The 17,193-nt window shown below is 36.3% G+C and overlaps 1 protein-coding gene and 1 pseudogene across 1 annotated transcript in view; both read left to right on the forward strand.

Annotated features, from left to right (window-relative positions):
* Positions 1-17,193, forward strand: part of LOC145284012 (uncharacterized) — a gene marked incomplete at its 3' end in the record, with an annotated part of 1,050,937 nt that overhangs the window by 142,248 nt on the left and 891,496 nt on the right.
* Positions 16,403-16,521, forward strand: LOC145284157 (5S ribosomal RNA; annotated as a pseudogene).

A 17,193-nucleotide genomic window follows, 5' to 3' on the forward strand; every position in this document is an offset into this window, starting at 1 on the left:
TACACCGTTGTAGCGTAAAATTTTTCTCTGTAAAAATTATTTTTTATCTATAAGAGAAGAAAGACTATTTTTAAGATCGGATTTTTGAAATTTTCTATACTTATGGGATGAATTTCTGTATAAAACATATCTAAGAACACTGCCAGACATATAAATTACCTTTGTGTGAAATTTGCAAAAGATATACTCAGCCGTTTCGGAACCTTTGAGGAAGAAACTCACACACACAAAATTACTTTTATATAATAGTAGATATATATGTCTTTGTGTGTGTGTATGTGTGTGTATATATATATACGTATGTGTGTGTATATATTAAATTTTAGTCACTGAATAAAATTAAAAATTTATGACGTGAAATGGTTAAATTTCAAATCAAAAGATTTTTATTATTCTATGTAAGACAAAGAATACATTTGAAATATAACTCCTATCCTGTAGGATTTCGATGTCTACCATCTCTTCAGAGGAGAAAATATTAGCAAATAGTTATAATGGTTTACACCTTATTTGCTAAAGTCAGTGAGACATGGAAAATCACAATTAAAATTTTTTTAAGTATTTAAATATCATAGAGTAAGGGAAGTTAATGAAAAGGATATGAAAATTCACATCCAAATTGCATGGTAAAATCCGAAGTGAATGTTTTTTATAGCAGTGAGGTAAAGTGATCCAATCTGTATTTTGAGTAATCCACATCACAAGGTAACAGTCCGAAGTAGGCATTTTCCTGGAGCAATTTTCTTTGTTTATATAATGAGTCCGGTAAAAAAAAAAATATTATATAGGTCCTGTGGATCTGTTTATTAATAAACATATAATTTAATATATTTAATATTTTTATAATTATAGAACATAAGCTTCAAATTCTCAAAGTGTGTATATCTATATATATATATGTGTGTGTGTGTGTGTGTGTGTGTGTGTGTGTGTATATATATATATATATGATAGATGAGGTATAAGGACAATATCAAAGCAAATCTAAAGCGGTTTCACATGGACCTTGAGACATGGGAGGACGTGGCTGGGAGCAGGTTGGCATGGAGGAGCGCTGTCCACGAAGGTGCTGCGCTTTATAGTAGTGACCTAAATCAAGCTGCTGAGGATAAACGCATGCACAGAAAGGACAGATTATCAACCAGACACACCCAACGCCACCCCACCACCACTACCTTTATCTGCCCAAATTGCACAAGACAAATTGGGTCTAGGATTGGGCTCTATGCTCACCTGAGGACCCACAGAAGCCACAACGGAGGACAGTCTTACTCGGACACGAGTGACCGCCGATGATGATGATGATATATATATATATATTTATGTGTGTGTGTATATTTCTGTGCATATGTGTAAATACATTTGTGTGTATATTTGTGTGTATGTATATATATATATATATATATATATATATATATATATAATATGTGTATATTTGTGTGTATGTGTATGTATATATATATGAACGACTCTTATTGCTGATATTCTTGAACATGATCCTATCGGTAATATTAATGATGCCAATCTCCAAGTTTTATACAAAAACATTTTAAAATTAAAAATATTTCGTCGAAATAATGCTTGGGAGCCATGTATTTGACACTTACAGATAATGCTGATCTTGCAGAAATTCCAAAGCTGAATTTTTTTTTTAATCTTTTTTTTTTTTTTTTTTTTTTTAAAAGAAATGTTTTATAAAACTAAAAGTAGGTAAATAAATTCAAATAAAATCCTTATTTATGCATTCACAAACATGTATGCGATAATACTTACGGGAATATTGAGCTCTCAGATGCAAACGATTTGAATTTCTGCATTGAGAAAAGACAACGCTGCTGCTGCTGTTGTCTTGAATTTGATAAAAAAAAAAAAACACGTTATATTCTTGTGTATATTTTCATGATTAAAAAAAAAAAAACGGTTCTAATCACTTTACTGTTTTAGGAGTGAACTGTTTTTGACATTTCTGAATTTTTGAGATGAGGATTGGTTAGTCATATTATTTGAATTCATCGGACTACTGTTCTCATTTTGAGTGTCATTTTAACAACGCAAGGAACAATGGCGCAGTGGTTAGAGTACTTGAAAAAAAAAAAAAAAAAAAAAATCAATCGTAAAAGCGGTATTCACCTGAAGGTTGATGGTTCAATTCTTGACATTCCGAAATTAACTTTTGATTAGTAGACGTCAAATAAATGATCACATAAGACAGATGATACGTTGCTTTATTTTATTTATTTATTTTTAATTTTTTTTTCATGCTATTAAACATTTTTAGAAAAGGTTCTGTTGATCCTTATGTTTTCAGTCACCACCATTTCCAAAGCAAACTACAACTAAGAAGACCATGATATAATCTAAAACACTAGACTCTTTAAAAAAAAACAAAAAAAAACATTTTCAAATCTGCAATAACATGACAAACCTTGCAAAAAAAAAATAAATAAAAATCAAGAAATGTTACATGACTTTCAGAAAATCTGCTAAAAATGCAACAGAGTACATAAAAAATTTTACAATTGATTTTTACAAGTACTCAAACCACTGTGGCATGGGTCCTTGTGAACGCAGTTGGAAAAATCAATTGTAAAAGTGATATTCTCCTGAAGGTTGAAGGTCCATATGATATGGAAGCTGAGCACCAAATCGATTTGCTATATAGATTTATCATTGATTTAGACAATCTTGTTCATAATTAATGTGTAATCTGAAATGTACTTTTATAGGACGTTTTTTTGTTTTGTTTTAAATAAGTAAAAATAAAAACACCTATTGTTTTCACGTTTCTGAATTTTTATATTTTTTCCGCTCCAAACAAGACATACTTCCACTTGAAACGTAAATTGAATAGCAAGATGTTTGTTCACATTGCATTTAAATTTCTGCAGATTAGTGCAGATAAGAATTGTGTTTCGTATTATTTGGATTCATCGGACTACTGTTCTCATCTTGAGTGTCGTTTTCACAACGTTTCGGTCGATGTAACCTCCGACCTTCTTCAGGTGTATCTTGTTATTAATTCGTATTATTTGGACTCTTCAAACTACTGTTCTCATCTTGAGTGTTATTTTTACAACGTTTCGGTCGATGTAACCTCCGACCTTCTTCAGGTGTATCTTGTCGAACTCGGGAATTTGGACGGAATTGTGCGCGGTGGTTAGAGTACTTAGAAAAATCAATGGTAAAAGTGATATTCTCCTGAAGGTTGAAGATCCAATTCTCAATGTGGATGACCGAAAAATACAATTGCGAATTACTTAAGACGTTTATCCAGTTGTGGCTTACAGAACAAGAACATGCAACCCCTTTGAATTAAATAAAGGGTATCATTCAAAATTCCATCCAAAATTCCGTCCAAATTCCCGAGTTTGACAATATACACCTGAAGGAGGTCGTAGGTTACATCGACTGAAACGCTGTGAAAACCATACTCAAGATGAGAACAGTAGATGAATCCAAATAATATGAATTATATGAATGTTTTTTTTTTATCTGCCAGCCTCCTTTCTTTCCACATTCGGCTTATTTATTATTACCTTATTAGGGGTATACTGAATCGAAGTGACACTTATTTTAGGTGAGTTGAACTGGTTTCCTCTGAAGGAAGAAATTTCTAGGGAATAGTATATTTATAAGTGGTCCCCAGTCGCATATATATTCCCATCAGGGGAGATGACGATGTTAGGTTTTTGCAATTCTTACAAGGAGATGTCAACATCCAACTACATACAGCACCTGGTATTCCCAAATTATCACCCATCTGATACAAACCAGGTTCAACATTGCTTAATTACAGTGATCTAACATGTCGACATAATTATGCTGCTTGGTGTCAATGGGATTGAACATTGGTGGTGGGGTCTCTTAGTTTCTTAGATAAAGTGGCTTCATGCCTTGTCAGGAGCGACTTTCCTAAAAACTAATGCACAATACCATTGTCGCATCAAAGAAGAAAAAAACGTATTGTATTGGGTGGTTTGGAAGCCTCCATTCAGTCTCGAAAGACAAAGGATACCCCCTGTAAGGGCAGCTGCACGTGTAATTATGAGGCAAGGGTGGCGTAATCTCTAACCACATCTCTCCTGAATTGGCACTGCTTGATTCCAGTGGCAAGGAGAAGTCAAGGATGACTGGAAACAATGCTGAGATAAGCGGAGAGCACATACAGCACCTAGAAGTCCCAAATGGTTACCCATTTAGTACTGACCAGATTCAACGTTGCTTAACTTCGGTGATCTGATCTGATGGGAACCGGTGTGTCATATGTGATTGTCATACACTTATGGGTAGTGGCTGTATACATATACAAATCAGATTGGGATTGAGGTTCTCTCTTGGCAGAGCAGATAAGTTGTTAATGCCCGTCTTCTTGTGTTTGATGGTTCAATCCTTACTAAAGGCTATAGTAAGTTAGAATAACATTTATTTTACATAAAGGGCAAAATGGGCGTGAGCGTTTGTGTATGTATATCAAGATTCTGAAAGAAGTTTTTGTATACTTCCCAGATTGTAATATCTTGCATTCGCAAACAGACATCCTTTCTTTCCTTTCTTTTTTTTTGGGGGGGGGGTCAAGTAAAAAAAAAAATTCCCACCCTACCGTCGTCTCCAGTGTTTGTTTATCTCTTTTGTATAAACATCATGAAACTATTCGGAAGCACACTCCTGGCCTTCGGGCCAGATAGTATCTGATCTGTAATTGGTCCTTGGTCAATGTAGGGGAAATCCTTCATACTGAGACAATTACTATTTATTTGGATACTGCCAGAGATCCCCCTTTTTTTTTGGAGAAGCTGTCCCCCCCCTCCACACACACACATTAAAAACAACCTTGTGTCTAATTTGCTTTCGTGGGAGGTTTAAAAGCAACGCCAATTTTAACGTCGTCTTTTGTTTTCGATTGACTACGTTAAACTTGAACACTTTAAACTTCCGGTCACGTCAGGAAGTAGCGGTAAGTGGTCAGATTTTCTTTCACTTTCTTTTCTGCCTTCGCGTCACGGGTTCGAGTCTCCCTGTCTACGGCCACTTTTTTTTTTTTTTGCTCAACACACACCTCCAAACAACCGGGCAATGCCAGGCTACCATGTTTGTACGTCTCTCTGAAACTTCCGACACGCGCGATCAACACTGACAAAATTAGTGTCATTTTAAACTTCAATCTCTTGGCCGACAAATATCCCAAAAATGGCCCAAACCAATAACCATCAACTGGGTCGTTTTTTACAAGGAGGGGGGTCTCTTTTTTCGTTGACGTTTTTGCAAAGTCGTCATATGCCTTGCAATGACTAAGCCTAATTTGAATGGCGGCAACATTGTATGTCGCGGAGGGCACAGCGACAAAACCGTTCGCTTTCTTTTCACTTTCTTTTCCTCTTGGCGTTAAAGGTTTGAGCCTGCCTACCAGCTTACTACTTTTTTTTTTTTCACTCGTACGGGTACTTGCTGTTAGTTACATATTTTTACTTGTTTTTTTTTTGTTTGAAACATTTTTTTTTAGGTCTCCGTTTATCAATACCCTTACCGTAAAACCTCTCCACACCCGGTTAACGTACCCCTGCTCGCCAATCTGATAGCCCCTGAACTGGCATCTAAGCTTCAGCCTCTGTCCCATCGACGAAACGTTGCATCCCTCTGCTTGTTCTACAAGTATTTTAATGGTGAATGCTCTGACGAACTGCAGACACTTGTGCCCCCACGACGCAGACACCCTCAACAAACCCGACAGGCAGCTAAATCCCACCCCCACACAGTAGAGATCCCTAGATGTAAAAGATCTTTCTACTCCAGTAGTTTCTTCCCCAGAACCGTTAGACTCTGGAATTCCATTCCAGGATCCTGCTTCCCTAACTGTACTGACATGCAGAAGTTCAAGTGCAACGTGAACCGACATCTTGCTGCCCAAATCCCTACATAGTGCTCCAGTAGTTGCTGACCCTGATAGTAGCCCCCTACACCTGAGTGGCAATGTGCCTTGTTTGGGGTGAAAATATAATAAAAAAAAAAAAAAAAAAAGTATATCTTTTGCAGTCATGATACCATCCTCCCAAGTCTTAGCTTCTGCATATTTTTTTTTTTTTTGAGAGGTTATTGTGTAGTATCTGTTTTGTTTTAATGAGATCATTCTCTCAAGCATTACCGCCTTTTGGGGGTGGTAGTGTAATATGTGTTTGTTGTAATGATACCATGATATTAGCACTTCCTTCTTATTTGGAAAACTAGTGTAGTCTATGTTTATTCATGATAATAATACCATCCCCCCAAGCATGTTGAGAAAAATAATTGCTGAATTAACGCTTCAGCAATAAGGTTTCAGCTGATGTAACCTCTGACCTTGTTCACGTGCATCTTTTTGAACTTGAGGAGCCTCTGATAAAATTATGTAGACGAAATTTTTAAACTAAACCCTTTATTGGTTCTCCGATAAAGGAAACATTTGGATATAGCAATTCATTTCCGTTCGTTTGCTCGCACTTTTCTCAATAACCATACCTTAGATTTTTTAAAACATTTTGCACAAACATTAGTCATGGTGAAATGGTGAAAGTAAATTTTTAACTCGTAGGAAGGGACCCCGCATGCTCGGCTTGTTTATCTCCTGGGAATTTCTTGCTCTCACTCTGTCAGTCACAGCAAGTTAAAGGTATTAATTTGGATTATTCCTAGTTGTTTTTCCGAATAAAAATTGAACCACTGACTTATTACTAGGGCTAGGACAATAGCAAGGTATTAATTTGGGTTATTCCTAGTTGTTTTTCCGAATAAAAATTGAACCACTGACTTATTACTAGGGCTAGGACAATAGCAAGGTATTAATTTGGATTATTCCTAGTTGTTTTTCCAAATAAAAATTGAACCACTGACTTATTACTAGGGCTAGGACAATAGCAAGGTATTAATTTGGATTATTCCTAGTTGTTTTTCTGAATAAAAATTGAACCACTGACTTATTACTAGGGCTAGGACAATAGCAAGGTATTAATTTGGATTATTCCTAGTTGTTTTTCCAAATAAAAATTGAACCACTGACTTATTACTAGGGCTAGGACAATAGCAAGGTATTAATTTGGGTTATTCCTAGTTGTTTTTCTGAATAAAAATTGAACCACTGACTTATTACTAGGGCTAGGACAATAGCAAGGTATTAATTTGGATTATTCCTAGTTGTTTTTCCAAATAAAAATTGAACCACTGACTTATTACTAGGGCTAGGACAATAGCAAGGTATTAATTTGGATTATTCCTAGTTGTTTTTCTGAATAAAAATTGAACCACTGACTTATTACTAGGGCTAGGACAATAGCAAGGTATTAATTTGGATTATTCCTATTTGTTTTTCTGAATAAAAATTGAACCACTGACTTATTACTAGGGCTAGGACAATAGCAAGGTATTAATTTGGATTATTCCTAGTTGTTTTTCCAAATAAAAATTGAACCACTGACTTATTACTAGGGCTAGGACAATAGCAAGGTATTAATTTGGATTATTCCTAGTTGTTTTTCCAAATAAAAATTGAACCACTGACTTATTACTAGGGCTAGGACAATAGCAAGGTATTAATTTGGATTATTCCTAGTTGTTTTTCTGAATAAAAATTGAACCACTGACTTATTACTAGGGCTAGGACAATAGCAAGGTATTAATTTGGATTATTCCTATTTGTTTTTCTGAATAAAAATTGAACCACTGACTTATTACTAGGGCTAGGACAATAGCAAGGTATTAATTTGGATTATTCCTAGTTGTTTTTCCAAATAAAAATTGAACCACTGACTTATTACTAGGGCTAGGACAATAGCAAGGTATTAATTTGGATTATTCCTAGTTGTTTTTCTGAATAAAAATTGAACCACTGACTTATTACTAGGGCTAGGACAATAGCAAGGTATTAATTTGGATTATTCCTATTTGTTTTTCTGAATAAAAATTGAACCACTGACTTATTACTAGGGCTAGGACAATAGCAAGGTATTAATTTGGATTATTCCTAGTTGTTTTTCCAAATAAAAATTGAACCACTGACTTATTACTAGGGCTAGGACAATAGCAAGGTATTAATTTGGATTATTCCTAGTTGTTTTTCCAAATAAAAATTGAACCACTGACTTATTACTAGGGCTAGGACAATAGCAAGGTATTAATTTGGATTATTCCTAGTTGTTTTTCTGAATAAAAATTGAACCACTGACTTATTACTAGGGCTAGGACAATAGCAAGGTATTAATTTGGATTATTCCTAGTTGTTTTTCCAAATAAAAATTGAACCACTGACTTATTACTAGGGCTAGGACAATAGCAAGGTATTAATTTGGGTTATTCCTAGTTGTTTTTCTGAATAAAAATTGAACCACTGACTTATTACTAGGGCTAGGACAATAGCAAGGTATTAATTTGGATTATTCCTAGTTGTTTTTCCAAATAAAAATTGAACCACTGACTTATTACTAGGGCTAGGACAATAGCAAGGTATTAATTTGGATTATTCCTAGTTGTTTTTCTGAATAAAAATTGAACCACTGACTTATTACTAGGGCTAGGACAATAGCAAGGTATTAATTTGGATTATTCCTAGTTGTTTTTCTGAATAAAAATTGAACCACTGACTTATTACTAGGGCTAGGACAATAGCAAGGTATTAATTTGGATTATTCCTAGTTGTTTTTCTGAATAAAAATTGAACCACTGACTTATTACTAGGGCTAGGACAATAGCAAGGTATTAATTTGGATTATTCCTAGTTGTTTTTCTGAATAAAAATTGAACCACTGACTTATTACTAGGGCTAGGACAATAGCAAGGTATTAATTTGGATTATTCCTATTTGTTTTTCTGAATAAAAATTGAACCACTGACTTATTACTAGGGCTAGGACAATAGCAAGGTATTAATTTGGATTATTCCTAGTTGTTTTTCCAAATAAAAATTGAACCACTGACTTATTACTAGGGCTAGGACAATAGCAAGGTATTAATTTGGATTATTCCTAGTTGTTTTTCTGAATAAAAATTGAACCACTGACTTATTACTAGGGCTATCACAATAGCAAGGTATTAATTTGGGTTATTCCTAGTTGTTTTTCCGAATAAAAATTGAACCACTGACTTATTACTAGGGCTAGGACAACAGCATTTTTTTTTTCGTTGTTTTGACTCTCTAGTGTGTATACATTGATATCTTATATGCTTTTCTATAGAGTGATGTGATTCTCGGTTGATTAACAGTGTCTAAATGTGTCGGATATATACCCGAGAGTGCAAAACAATGAAAAGAATATGCTTTTGTCATAGCTCTACTTATTACCGAACGTTTTAAAACTCTTATGCAATAGATGAATGAGAATTTGACATAAAGATTTGCTAATTTTCAAAGATACACTCGAAGAAGCTTAAAGGTAATATCAGGCGAAACATTGGGCATGTAAGAATAGTAATCCAAGCAGTACAACTTATTAATCTTCATGTCAAAAGTTCTGCAACCTTTTTACATAGTAAGTAAAACTGTAGTGTTGTTTTCTTTAGAGCGACAACTTTGTTTCGTCCTGTATAGAACAAAAAAAGTGACTGTCATATATTATGTGTCTTCAACGAGTTATAACATCACCAACATGACCTCCCACAACACAAAAGCCAGCCTGATCGCCGCCATCAGCCGAGTATTCATCGAGCTCCCGCCGGCACTTGTGAAAAAGGCCCGCTCCCAGTTCCAGCCCCATATCGAGGCAGTAATTGAGGCTGAAGGCAGCTACATTGAATATATGTCAGCTCTACTGTATTGATTTTTTTTTTTTCAGTAAAAGTTTTAAAATAAAGCTTTAGTATCATTTTCTTTAGGGTGACAACTTTACTGTTTCATTCTGTATAGAACATAAAACCTGACATATATTATTTGTCTTTTCCATAAAAACAGACATCAGAAATCAATTCGCTTTAGACCAACGAGTATAACCTTACAATCATGATAAGAGACAAGTACATCCTAGGATGGAGTACTGTTGCCACTAGAAGCAACTAGAAGTTATCCTGCCTTCACCCTGTATAGAGCATAAAGAGTGACTGTCATATATTATGTCTTCAACAAGTATAACCTTACAATTAAGTACGTCCTAGGATGGAGTACTGTTGCCACATCTGGGCAGGAGCACCTTATCCTGCCTTGACAGAGTTCAAAATAGACTTCTTAGCCTAGTAGGTAATACCCTTTTCTTTTCCCTGCAATCTCTTTCTCACGGTGCGAGCCTGTCTCTGCTCTATCGTTATTTTAATGGCAAGTGCTCTTCTGAGCTCCAATCTATGGTACCTCCTTGCTAAACTTTCATGAAAAACACTCGTTTGGCTGAAACCACTATCAATAATTTCCCCTACTCTTTATCTGTGCCTGAACATAAACGTGGATTCCATGAACAAGCATTAGAACTGCATGCCTGTCGAACTTATGCAATAGAAGATAAAAAGTGACTGTCATATATTATTTGTCTTCAACGAGTATAACCTTACAATTAAGTACGCCCTAGGATGGAGTACTGTTGCCGCAACTTATCCTGCCTTGACAGAGTTCAAAATAGACTTCTTAGCCTAGTAGATGATGCCATTTTCTTTTCCCTGCAATCTCTTTCCCACAGAAGAGACGTTGCGAGCCTGTCTCTGCTTTGTCATTATTTTGATGTCAAGTTCTCGTCTGAGCTCCAATCTATGGTGCATCCTCATCAATCATTCATGAGAAACGCTGGTTTGGTGCTTTTTACTTTGAGATTTCGTTTCTAAATATCCAATCGGCTTCTGTACAAGTGGTTAAAAGAGCCGGAACATTTAACATTTTTGACAGAGGTAGATTTATTAAAAAAAAAAAAAAAAAAAAAACTGCTTCATCTGCTTTTTACTCGCAGTCAGGAAATGCCTGAATCTCTTTCAGATTCATCCAGGAAAAGTGACATTGCTTATTACAGTGCAGATCTGTTGTCGTTAAACACGAAGCTCTTGGGACAAATATTTTATTCTGCGTAAATACATTTCTATGTCATGTTGAAACGTGCTTTAAAAGGTTCTTTCTGAATTGTTTTCAAAAATCATCTTGCAATTATTTTTAGTTTGTTTGTAAAAGGGAAAAAAAAACGTTCTTAGAAATTCCCTTTTTCGTTAGTAAGCAGTCTGTAGCAAACGTTAGATATGCCTCCATTTTATTTGCCGTTCGCCATTTTGATTGTTTTAATACCCGCAGAATGTCTTTGCTTTATCAAATCGTGATATTTGCAAGAAAGGAACGCGCTTCGATATTGCACGTGTTTTGAATTTTTCATAAAGCAGGTTGCAGGATCGAGTAGGCAATATTGTTTCGAAGATTTAAACAAAAAATCTTTTGCATTGTTTTGAAAATGAAAAAGAATGATAGTTTTTAAAAAAATTCTTTTTTTTTTTTGACAGATTTTTACGGAAAGCGATTTGTTACTTGTGCATGACAGAACTCTAGAAATATTTTGCAACATTTGCTCTTCTGTTTTTTTTTTCTTCAAATAATTTTAAAAGAAAATAATTTGTATTTCAGTTCAAATACAATCTTATGAAAAACATACTCATGCTTGCCTGCATTATGTCGACTTTCCTTATTGTGCTACTTACAAAAAAAATGTTATCTATTAGAAACTAGTGGACGTACCGTTCTACGTCAGATTTGAATTTTTATTTTCTGCATGCAAACTCAACTAGAAAAAATGTTTTTACTTGAATTATTGAAGTGCCTTCGGGACAAGATCAAAGTGTAGTATCTGTTCTTCAGATGCTGCACTTCTATTTCCTGTTCTCTTTCGGTGGAGGAGAAATCCTTCACGACTGAGACAATTTTTATTTTTGTACCTTTTCTCCACGTTAAAAAACGACCCTGGTGTCTAACTCTGTCCCGTGGAGAGGCATAGTAAATAGGTACTGTTGTCATATTTGGGCTGGTGCATCTGCTACTGGTCTCTCGCTCCTGGACAGGATTAAGAAGAGAGTCGCCAACCTGATAGGTCCTGAACTGTCATCTAAGCTTCAACCTCTGTCCCATTGACGTAATGTTGCATCCCTCTGCCTGTTTTACAAGTATTTTAATGGTGAATGCTTCTGACGAACTACAAGCCCTTGTACCCCCTCGACGTAAATACCCCCAACAAACCCGAGACAATCAGCAAAATCCCACCCCTACACAGTAGAGATCTCTAGATGTAAGAAAGCCTTCTACTCTAATAGTTTCTTCCCCAGATCTGCTAGATTTTGGAACTCCCTTCCGACTTCCTGCTTCCCCAACTGTACTGACATGCGGAAGTTCAAGTGTAATGTGAACAGACATCTAGCTGCTCAACTCCCCACATAATACCTGCAACTTATGTCCCTGATAGTAGCACCCTACATCAAAGTGGCACTGTGCCTTGTTTGGGGTGAAAATGGAATAATAAAAAAATAAATTATGAAAACAATTGAAAATTATTTGTTCTCCTCCACCCCCGACAAATGAGAGATTGGATCTAGTAATTCACTCTCGTTCATAGGGGTCCTAGATATAACCTTAAACTATCACCAATGGTTAGGCCCCAGCTTGCGGGCTTTGGGGAGCGTGGAACCACCCTTTAATTGTCATTGCTCCGAGGTCCACTCTGACCCGAAGTGGTAGTACCTGTTAGGGTTCCGACTACGGGTTAAATAGAAACCGACTTGAAAAATATATATTCTATTAAAATTTTTTCTTCAAAATCACTGGATTCGGCATTAAATAACCTGAAAAGGGTTGATATGCCGTAAAACAAAAACAACCAACCAAGCCATTCGTAGGTTCATATTTGTTCATGGTGAAAGTGAATTTTTTTTCTGAACGGAATTTCTGAGATAACTCGTTTTATCTCCCCCCGCCTCCCCAGGGGCCATTGCAGGAATCAAATCTTGTGCATTTAACGAGCATTTGAATAAAACAAAGAAAACATAGCAAAATTTTATTAATAGGGTTCAGCACGAAATTAGTTCATTTTTATATTTTAAAATTTTGGAGGAATATCATTTTTGATTTTTTTTAGTTTTTCTACGATTAACATTTATTAAAAAAAAAAAAAAAGTAGTTTCAACATCCTTTTCGTTAACTTTTATAATTAAGGCGAGATAAGGTGATATAACGAACGACAGTATAATTTTTTCAAAATGACTATTTTATTTACAAATTCGAATTTATTAGAACTGTACGCCTGTGGAATTGTCTTCCGTTTTCCTGCTTTCCGGCTGACTACAATATGATTGTCTTCAAGTCTAACGTAAATAAGTTCTTGATGAGCCGTTCCATATAAGTTATCAAATTTAACAAATTTTCATTACTAATGATTATTATATTGTCCAATTTCTACTGTACACTCTATAACCCTTATCCTTGAGTGGCCTCTTGGCCTTGATAATGAGTTGATACCTATGAAAAAAAAAAAAAGAAAAAGTCCAATGTCAACAAGTTCTAATTGAATCGTCCCCCTAAGTAATCCAAGTTTCAAAACTCCCACTGTTTACTATGCTAAAATCACAATGACTAATGTATACCTATTAACCCTTATCCTCGAGTGGCCTCTGGGCCTTGATAAGTGATGACACCCTTGTAAAAAAAAAAAAAAAAAATTCTTTAAAAAAAATGCAAAAAAAAAAGTCAGTTTCTTTCTTTTTGTTTTTTATTGAAATGTATTTTTCAATTTTATGTTTCTATGTGACGTCAGCACATAGAAACAAAAAGCCCATATTGTCCTCTTGGCAATTTTGTTTGAAAAATAGGAGAAAATCTTTGTAATAGTCAGCGTTGTAGCTATTGTACTTAATTTATGACAACAGGACCATTGCCGGCACCCTCAAAATGCAAATCTGGACAGTCCAATGTTTTAGGGCACAGCTCAATGAAATTTCTAGGCATAGTTATCATCTTTGGTGTGGTTTCATATGAGGGGCACATCATGCCACCTCACATCTTCAATGTCAGCTTGAAAGTCAACACCAAAGTGTACCTGGATATGCTGAAGAGTGTGGTGATCCCCTGGTGCAATTAGGTAGCTGCTGGCAGATTCTAGGTGTGGCAGCGAGACTCAGCACCAGCTCACAAGTCAAAGAGACCCAGGCTTGGCTTCAGAAGGGGTACTCTGACTTTGTAGCCTTCTCTCACTGCCCACCTCCTTCCCCGACTTGAACCTGCTGGATTACTTCATTTGCTCATAGGTTGAGAACATCACCAACATGACCTCCCACAACACAAAAGCCAGCCTGATCGCCGCCATCAGCCGAGTATTCATCAAGCTCTCGCCGGCACTTGTGAAAAAAAGCATGCTCCCAGTTTCAGCCCCATATCGAGGCAGTAATTGAGGCTGAAGGCAGCTACATTGAATATATGTCAGCTCTACTGTATTGATTTTTTTTTTTCAGTAAAAGTTTTAAAATAAAGCTTTAGTATCATTTTCTTTAGGGTGACAGCTTTACTGTTTCATTCTGTATAGAACATAAAAATTGACTGTCATATATTATTTGTCTTTTCCATAAAAACAGACATCAGAAATCAATTCGCTTTAGACCAACGAGTATAACCTTACAATCATGATAAGAGACAAGTACGTCCTAGGATGGAGTACTGTTGCCACTAGAAGTAACTAGAAGTTATCCTACCTTGACAGAGCGACAACTTTGTTTCACCCTGTATAGAGCATAAAAAGTGACTGTCATATATCATTTGTCTTCAACAAGTATAACCTTACAATTAAGTACGTCCTAGGATGGAGTACTGTTGCCACATCTGGGCAGGAGCATCTTATCCTGCCTTGACAGAGTTCAAAATAGACTTCTTAGCCTAGTAGGTAATACCCTTTTCTTTTCCCTGCAATCTCTTTCTCACAGAAGAGACGCTGCGAGCCTGTCTCTGCTCTATCGTTATTTTAATGGCAAGTGCTCCTCTGAGCTCCAATCTATGGTACCTCCTTGCTAAACTTTCATGAAAAACACTCGTTTGGCTGAAACCACTATCAATAATTTCCCCTACTCTTTATCTGTGCCTGAACATAAACGTGGATTCCATGAACAAGCATTAGAACTGTCGAACTCTCTTTCGTTTGCCTGCTTTCTAGCTGACTACAATATGGTCGTCTTCAAGTCCAATGTAAACAAGTTCTTAATGAACCGTTTCCTTAAGTAATCAAATTTACGAAATTTCCACTACTAACGATGACTACGATATTGGCTGATACACTCATTAATCCTTATCCTCGAGTGACCGCCGGGCCTTGATAAGTGGTGATTCCTTTGTAAAAAAAAAAAGGAAATAAAAGAATAACATGAGATCGGCATATTTTTGTAATGTGGCTGTTACGCCCGAACTGTGTTCATTGCAGTTCAAACCTTTCTCGGACTCCCACGCTGTCCGGTACCATTGAAAAGGTACAAACAAACAAACAAAAATAAATAAATCCAACTTGGTTTTTTGTTTTTCTTTCATTTATTACCGTTTTTCTTCTCTCTGTCTCGATGCCATATGTCCATTTCACCTGGAACATGTAGCTCTTTTTTCTGACCGTACGCATGCCACAGCCAGCCCATTCTTCACTGTCTCTTTCGGTGTTAACTTTTGTTCGTTTTTGACTACGTGGTGTCTTTTTTTTTTCTTTTTCTCCAGATGCAAGCCTGAGCACACTTGCCAATTTGCATATGTGTTCAAATATTGCTCCTGCTGCTAATTCACTCGCTTGCCATCCATACTTTGGTTGCTGCTGATATTTTCATATGTGCTCATATGGCTGTTACATTAGTAGCAGATAAAATTCTGATATTAAGCGGATGTCGAATCTGTTCATTTTCTTAGAGAATCACCGTATATCAGAGCCAATGGTCACTCGAAAATAAGGGTCGTACGTAAAAATTAAAGAAAGCCGAAAGGAAAATTGATGACACTCCTCTTTGGTAACATAATTCACAACAAATCTCAGCTTTGATGTTTTCTCTTTGTTGTCATAAAACTCTGTCCTCCCCAAATCGTCCCTCTTAAAGCAGCTATTCTCCTCATATGCAAATTAGTGCCACATATACAGGGGGGGGAACAATAAACTGTTTCCCTAGAAAAGACGACATGATTCCATTTCCGTTTGATGAAAACCGGTGTTCTTCTTTTTGTCACAGACCATCTACTAGCCCCCCCCCCCGCCGACTACATGGTGTCCTTTTTTCCTTTATTTTTCAGACGCAAGCCCGAGCACACTTGCCAATTTGCATACGCGTTCAAACGCTGCTCCTGCTACTAAGACAATCGCTTGCCGTCCGTCCTTCGGCTGCTGCTGCTATTTCCCCACGCGCTCATATGTGTTATGTTACAATTTCATGAATGCCGAGCCGACGTGATTATTTTCCCTTGAATAAAAGCGTGCGCATTCAACGCAATATACGGCATAATCCCATTGACACACCGGTTCCCGTCAGATCACCGAAGTTAAGCAACGTGGAGCCTGGTCATTACTAAAATGGGTGACCAATTTGGGAATTCCAGGTGCTGTATGTAGGAGGACGTCGACACCTCTCTGCAAAAAGTTGCGAAAACCTAACGTCGTCATCTCCCCTAACGGGGATATACATGCGACTGGGGACCGTTTGTGAATTTTATACTCCCATGAAACTTCCTGCACACACATTCAACGCAACAAATACCAGCATCTAATAAAAGGATTCATTTTCTTCATATCCAACCTTTCTAGGTCCCCCCCCTCGCCCCAAGTTCTGCATGCAATTAAAGATTGCAGGTTAACCTAATTTACCATTTCTTCTGGAAGAATCAGATTTAGAAATTACTGTGGAATCATCACCCCTTGATTACTCAGCATCATCGCGGGTATCAATCAAGAGTGAATTGCTTGCACGCAACCCTGCAGCATCTGATGGTTATAATTCTAATTAAATCAGTAAAAGTTGATCTCTTGGATCCTGAAGACAGTGAGGATGATAGGGCTTCGGGCCAGAGGCTCCAAGTATCCAACCTCTAATTACGTCTCCTTGTTATAAAAGTACAACCATTTTATTTACATGCAAATAGAAAAATTGAAATAATCTTAATTTGACTAAGTTCGTCATTATGATTTTTTGAATACAAATTGGTATTCTTATTTAAATTTGGAAATAAATGACCTATCTATATATATAAAAGCGAAAATGTATGTATGTATGTATGTATGTACGC

This window comes from Euprymna scolopes, chromosome 8 (assembly GCF_053919585.1).
Source record: "Euprymna scolopes isolate OS-2025 chromosome 8, ASM5391958v1, whole genome shotgun sequence".
Classification (NCBI taxonomy): domain Eukaryota; kingdom Metazoa; phylum Mollusca; class Cephalopoda; order Sepiida; family Sepiolidae; genus Euprymna; species Euprymna scolopes.